We start from the raw sequence: 7,837 nt of genomic DNA, 5'->3' as shown, positions 1-7,837 counted from the left end.
AATTGACATATTGATAGGTGGGGATTTCTGATGAACTGAACCCAAACTATACAGGAGAGGGAAGTTCCCACTTTAAAAAAAGAAATTTGAGTACATCATTTTTCTTTTCAAAAGTATGCCAGTATTTCATTTTCCCAAAAACTTCATTATTTTTTAAAAATATATATATTCAACCTCCTGTAATATATCCAAAAGATATATTGTATATGTATATATCAGTGTGTCGAGATAACAAACGCAACAAAATGTATATTTCTGAATTCATAAAAATGTCTTGTACATCTTTAATTCATTAAAATGGAAGTTTGAAAGTTTCTTCGTCATCCTGAGTCTTCTTCATCATGACCGACAGGTGGCGTCAAACACAAACGTTTCTATCTTGAACTGATTGTTTCTTCTTCACCTGATCTTCGATCAGCACTTTAGATGTCGACTGCAGTGAAAGTGCACCTGAGGACAACATGTAAGTACTTCACTTGAGTCTTTCCATACTTTAAACTTCTACTCGACTACACCTAAAAGGGAAATACTGTAGTTTTCCAACACTCTGTTTCCACTTTTAAAATATCTAAACACTTCCACTTTTGATATTACAGTAGAAACTCCTCGGTTAAAACACAATGCTGATTAAATGTGGTATTTCTGTGGTAAACGCAATGTCGTGTGCATGAAGATGACGCGTCCTCCTCCTTCGCTGGGTGATTGACAGCTGCTGGGGTCAGCGCTCGGCTCTTTCCCACAAGGCCCTCAGCCGCAGTTTAGCAGATAATTAAAATATAAATCGGACAAAGACCGCTAAGTCGCTGGTTAAGCGTTACAAAGGGAGAGCCCACATCCCCAGAGCTGGTAAACCAACACCGTATTATTGAGCCCGCAAAGGAAAACACGCCGCTCTCCGCCAGCTGTTCCACCGCAAGTGTTGTCGGAGCGCCGCGGAAACCGTCTGCAGGCCGCGGGAGACACGCGGCGTTCAGGGGCCGTCGGAAACCCCGCAATCCCCCCCGCCCTCCGAATGACAATCCGCTTTATTGGCTAAGTGTGAACACATACAAGGTTATTCGACTTTAAATTGGTCTCAGTGTACTTATACACAGATATTTACAGGAAGATAGACACACAAACCAGCAACACAAAGTCTGATTGAAAGACCTTGTGTTCAAATATAAAGATATAGAGATGGATAGATGTATACGTTATTCATCCCCAAGGGGAACTTTGTTTGTGGCAGCAGCAATCAAAGTTACATAGAAGACACAAACATATTAGGTGTGAAAAATACTCAATATATACAACAAAACAGAACAATAGTGTGGATTTATACATATTGAATGGGTAAAGTACCCTATTAGGTTACTTTATACACATGTGGTGGTCGTGTACCGCCTGTCTATAAACAGTGTGCAGGACTGATATGATGCATACAATGATCGATGATTAATCATGTTTACATTCCTTATGATGGGAACTGAGCACGACGAGATTTCTTGTCCTCAGTTTTATCTGATTCATTTAATTGTTATTTTGACCAAATTCTTTATCTCTAAAGATAAGATAAGATTTAGCCAGAGGGGGAAATGAAGGTGTTGCAGCAGCGCAACAACATGAGTATGTGCAGATAAACTAATAAATAAATAAACGGTGTCTTAAAAATTTGTATAAATTGAAATTAAAATAGAACCCAGACAAGATCATTTAAATTCAGATAAAATGATACAATGGCACATTTTGCAGATATGTTTAATAGTATTTGTAGGTGAGGTAATGATAAAGTAGTTGATGTATAATACGGGCAGCTAAGGGATGCAGTGTCTTAAAGGTGAATTTTGTCTTTCAAATACATTTGTAGCCACTAATGTAAAGGTCCGTATGTGATGCAGTAATATTTAGAAAATGCATTCTTTGCAACCTGAAACTCATGCCTATGTATTCTGCTTGTACTCTGTGCTGCTGAGACTGCTTTTAAAAGTTACAAACGTAACATTCAAGGTTTCCTCTCATGGCATCCAACCTCTTTGTGGAAGCTGCAGCTTTTTAAAATGGACTGAATGCACCTGAATGCAGCATTTCTCTGCTGGTCTGTGGCACTAAATGGCTTTTGGCACTGAATTAATCTTGTGTGCTGTTTAGAAAGGATAACACTGCTCTACCTTCATACGACTAAATACGATGTAAGATATAAATACTCCTCAAATCGTCTCTCCTGACATAATAAAAACCTCATGGCCAAGTCATACAAACTTTGTTATTACCTGTGATCATATACCTGTATACATGTGTGTTTCTTAAACAAGAACATGCATTATTAAATATAAATAAATACATTTGTTATGCCCAAGAACAAAGAACACTTTGTGTGCCGTTTACCTGCTGACAAGAACACTTTGCTGCCTTTATTTTGACAGCCAAAAGCACTTCCTGTCTCCCTGATTGATCAATAAGTCTCTAGATTGGACTTTAAATAACCAATGAGGTGAAATAACTATCATCACACAGGCGGTAAAACAGGCAACATGAAGCATCGTTGAAGCTTCACAGTGAGGGTGTTTGGGATATTATTTTAACAGATTTACCACGGAGCAAGAATACTGTTTATGATGAGATGGAGACGTAACAGCTGCAAAATATCACGATGAAATTCAAGACCCAATAACACAATTTTGCCTCAGGGTGCTTTACAATCTGCAGCATACGATACTCTCTGTACACGGTTTTGATCAGGAAAACTCTCCGAACAACCTCAAACACCTGAAACGCTTAAATCCGAGCTTCAGCTGCTGACGTTTCACGGCCCATGTGAAAAGGAAACGTCGGAGCGCCTTGTTGAGATGTGTGCGTCTCTCGTGATCTCCTGTTGGGGTCCAGATAAAAACTCATTATGGTCCTGCAGATACCCGATCCCCTGCCACACAGTCTAAACATTTGGATTTACATAAAGCCCAGTAACACCAGTATCACCAGTACCCACTGCACGGTGACAGCTGCTGCTCACCAGCAGCGCGTCACATGACAGACATGCACAGACTGTTGATTTACACCGAGGAGGGAAAAACATGGACGCTCACGACTGCAGGACTGTAAATCCACTTTAGGACCAGCGATGATGGAGCGCTGCAATTTAGTTTGCTTCCACCCAACGCGGCCCTCTGGTCAACAATGAACTTGTTGATGATTAGCATCAATATAGATCAATGTTGATACTAATGAACTACATGATGCAAAAAGGCCGTAGTACATTCTTAATTCCTCCTCCCTTTTAATCACTCCTTGGGTTTGAGGTGTTGACATGTTCCGATGTGAGCTGTTTACAGGCAATCGCAGCTGCTTTTGGACCCCGCGAATGAGTGTCACCTATCCGAGGACAGGAGCGTTTCATTACGTTCGTCGGGGGTGAGAAAGTGAGCCGTGATTAGGTTTCTAATTGGCCAGTTTAAACTCTAAGTAGGCCATTTGCACTGTGGTGCTTGAACTGGATCCATCTCAGGGCCTTGTCTATATCTGTTGCTCTCCAAGTGTGTGTGTGTGTGTGGCAGCTGCCGGCCCTCATTGTCCACCAGAGTGTGTGCTCATGTGTGTGTGTGTGTGTGTGTGTATATCCGTATTACATGTGGATTAGCTGTGGTTATGTAACAGCTGCTCTGATATGAATCTGCCAGCCTGACGAGGGGATGATTGGCAGCTCGGCTCCCAGAATAGATGAGGAATCTCTCTTTGATGAGCTCTTAGCGAGGCTTTCTATAGGCATCTCTGTGTCGTCTTCATGATTGGCGGGGATAATATCTTAAATAGACAGATTAGTTTGTAAAAAAATATTGCTAAACATTTCAGCCTCTCATTTAGAGCCTGTTAGATGCCTTTAAGGCTCTCGAGTTTTGTCTCTCGAGCGATTAGAGGACGTCGAGGGATGTTCGGCGGACTTAAAACCTCATGTTGGTCTGCATTGGGGAAATAATAAGTGGTCCGGCACTTTATCATTTCACAAAACACAACAACTCACGAAACTAAACTTTCACAAAACAGATATAAACAGAAATTGATCCAGTCTGCGGGACTGTGAGGCACGAATCCGACATGTCGCGCCTCAACACACGGCTCAAGAAGTGACTATATGATATGAATATATGATTAGAGAGTCTGTACTGATTTATGAAACTTGTGAAGATGCTTCTTTACACGTCTTGCGGTGAAATTAATCAAAGGGATTAAACTATTAAGTTAGTCACAGTTTGAGTGGGCTGTTTTACCAATTTTTCCATCATTATTTACTTATTAATTACAATATTAAATGTCCCAAATTTTGGCCGGAGAGATCTTTAATTACCTGATAATGGGAACTTGTGATTTGCAGCCCTGAAGAGAATAATGTCCACATTGCCAAAGAGAAGTCAAACTCATAACTGTTGTTACCCACGATGCCCAAGAGAGGGCGCTGTTTGCCTCAGCTGGTATCTGAGCAACCTGAGATCTCTGCTTCTGGCTTCAAACTGAAGAGCCTGTCTTTACAGAACTAGGAATACAGCAAGGGAACAAAGATTAAGACGAAAACTAATTTTAAAAAAACTTGGTATAATGTGGGTGTTGCACTTTTAATTGTTAAATCTCTCAATTGAAGGAAAGAAATCTGAGCAAGCCCTCATAATTTAGCCATTTCTGCACATTCACTGCGTTTTGATTTGCAGGGATTGATATGATGCAATCACGGTCACACCGAGGACTTTGCAAGATAACACAGTTTAGACGCACTGAAAATCTCGACTCAATTCACTCGTAAATAACAGCTCGACCACATTTTCCTCCCAACCCAACTGGTATCCCAACAACACATTAACATGTATTTGCTAACGCTGTTTAAAGCTATTCTGGAGTTAACAACCATGATGCTTGCCTGCTGCCCTCAGATATCTGGACTTCCACCAACCAAACCTGCTTCATCTCGCTGCCAAAATCACCTTTCCACGGCCAAAACTCCATCTTGGCAGCACTAAAATATTCATGTTCCATCTTCCAAGTCACATAAAAACTCTGATTGGACCATTTATTCGAGAGATTTTCCCTCCACATTTAATTACTTTTATTTGTTTTATTTTTTAATATAGAAAAATCACACACCTTTGGACATGTACTGGACATGTGTGACTCAGATCAGCGTCATAAAATTGTATCATATGAATTATCTCATTGATGCTTTCTCTCTCTTTCTGCTGCATATAATACATTATTGTGAGAGGACAGACGAGCATTGTAAAGGTTTGTCGAGGAAGGAGTGGCAGGAATTCAAGTCCCTGCACTTCAGATTTCGTGGATAAAGAGGTTTGTTAAGTGCCTCCTTTTCTTTGGTTTCCACTTCAGAGAATAGTCAGTTGACTCTGTCTTTACCTGAGTGGAAAATCTCAAGTGCATCTGTCAAAATACCCTCAAAGAAAAAAAGTTCCTGCAGCACAAACTGGTCCATAACTGGTAATTCATAGGTGGGCGGCGGTAGTCCACATGATGTGAGCATGTGCACCTGCAGCGCAATTACACAAACGGCCCATGATGAACCATTAAAACCAAGTTAAATCCTTATATGGGCAGCACATTTCCCATGACAGTTTAAATACAGATAATCTGATACGTCAGAGTTCTTTGATCATTCCATATTTAATAAATACTCTCAAATTCTCTTATATAACTGAGCTATTGCAGCATATTCTACACACTAATCTCCTCAGGGGCCATGATTGTTATTTTAAAGGTACAGCCGCCTCGCAGTGTCATCTGACACACATCTAAGCCACGCCCCTAGCTGCCAGTAGCTCCTCCCAGTCCGCTGACTGGTCCGTGTGACTGATGCATTGTTTTTGTGTTAAATATGATTTCCCCCAACTCTCCCGTAATGTTTTTACATCACGATAATCTAGCTTCTTCAGAAAAATCAACGTTGATCCTGGAGGTCGATGTCGCGTCTAATTGAGGGCTGACATCGGTTTGATGTTTTCTATGTTGTCTGTTCAACGGCTCATAGCCGAGATCAAACCCACTTTGTTTCAACGGCATTTCAACCTAGACATGACGTTTACATCTTTTTCTATTTAAAAATAAAAGTCTATTTCTCCTAGTTGCCTTGTGGTTTGTCCTAATTTGCAGATTTTAGTAGCGTCCACTGCCGCCTATGAAGTTGGACATTGGGACACACATCAAACCTACAACAAGCAGCTCTTGTGTGGAACTGTATGTTAGCACACTAAACATTAGCGCTTGTAGTTTGAGGTGACTATATTGTTGTGTTGTTTTGGTGAACGCTATCGTCATCAGTCAAGTGTCAGATGTGTTGACCTTCAATCTAGTTGGGTCAAACGGGAGCACGCTAACGTCTGTGTCATTATACTACAGTTGGTATAAATATTTAACCAACAACTATGTCCAATCTTTAAATTACTAGTTTGTGTAATGCAATTTTTTTGGTTCGTAATATATGATTAAACATTTACGTTATAATTGGACTTGGACTAAATTTGATTTTAGCATTAACTTAACATCTGATTATGTCTCAAATTACAATCAAATCTTCGATAAAAAGCGTTTTATAATGGTAAAGTTGTAGTTTTCAAGTTCCAATGTCTTTATCTTTATCTTCATATTTCAGTATTTCACTTTATTTTAAATCTCATGCTCTTCTATTTTATTTTTGCATGATTAACCACAGCCGCTTGATGAGTTTCGCGATGTATTTAATGACTCACAGCACTGCCACAGTGCCCTTGAGCAAGATGGCAGACTGCAACTTGCTCTTGTGCTGCTGCTTTGCTTCCAAACCTGCACTCTTGTGGTTTAACGCACATTCACATCTACTGCAGGAAGGATACACATGTCATTAATGTGTGTGTGTAAACCAACCACTAAAGTAGTTCTCACCTAAACTTAAAACCCCTTTAACTTGTCAGTCCATAAACAGATATGACGTACAACGATGGCCGTCCACTTTCCTCGGGTCCAGCACCAGCAAAGCCTTCCCTTCATTCATTGATTTTTCACATGTTAGCTGTGTACCAGTTCAGCACTTCATCACCAACACCAGCGGGGACGTTAACTGGCCCAGTCCGCCCATCACTCTCTCTCTCGGGCAGACGTAGCCTCACACGCCCCGGGGTCGTACGAGGCCGTTCACTGCAGCATGTCAAGAAAGTCCAGGCAGACTTAAGTAAGCAATTCAACTGGGAACGAATGTTTTCTTCACAGTGACAGCTGGATGGAGGCTGAGGGGGACGACTATGGCATCCAAAATATAGACGATGACCAGAATTTACAGCTTTATAAATGACACAGGAAACCACAAGGACACTTGTACAAGCAATTCAAACATATGGCAAACATGAGGCAGAGAGAAACAATCGCATCTGTTCCCTTACATGAATATGGCAAAGTTGACTTCACTCAAGGGGAATACTTTGTGTATTTTTAAACTAGAATATGCAATATATCTGCTGTCACAGTGTTTGCTGTCGGCTTTTGATATCGTGGCACCATGGTGCAAAATAAAACACTGACAGGATGTGCTTAAAATATCAGTATATGTCAGGTGTGGGTGGCTTAGTGTCACGACCAGAGAGGTGCTGTGGATTGTAAAATCCTGTGTGCAGTTCTGACAAAGAAAATGGTACCAATTACTGTCATATCAGGCTTCACAGATTCCCCATAAACCCCCTGTATCATAAAGACCATCATCATAATATGATACAAATCAAACTATGTGTGTTCATAACTATTTACAGACATCATTTTATAAAGTGAAAGATTGATCGTGGAAGTCATATTATAGTTTTATATATTATAGCGTGAATATCAAGCCCGGCTTTAAAAA

Source organism: Clinocottus analis, unplaced genomic scaffold, assembly GCF_023055335.1.
Source record: "Clinocottus analis isolate CAN_PGR_092001 unplaced genomic scaffold, fCliAna1.0.p SCAF_17, whole genome shotgun sequence".
In the NCBI taxonomy this organism is placed as follows: Eukaryota; Metazoa; Chordata; class Actinopteri; order Perciformes; family Cottidae; genus Clinocottus; species Clinocottus analis.
This window is presented reverse-complemented; position numbering follows the sequence as displayed.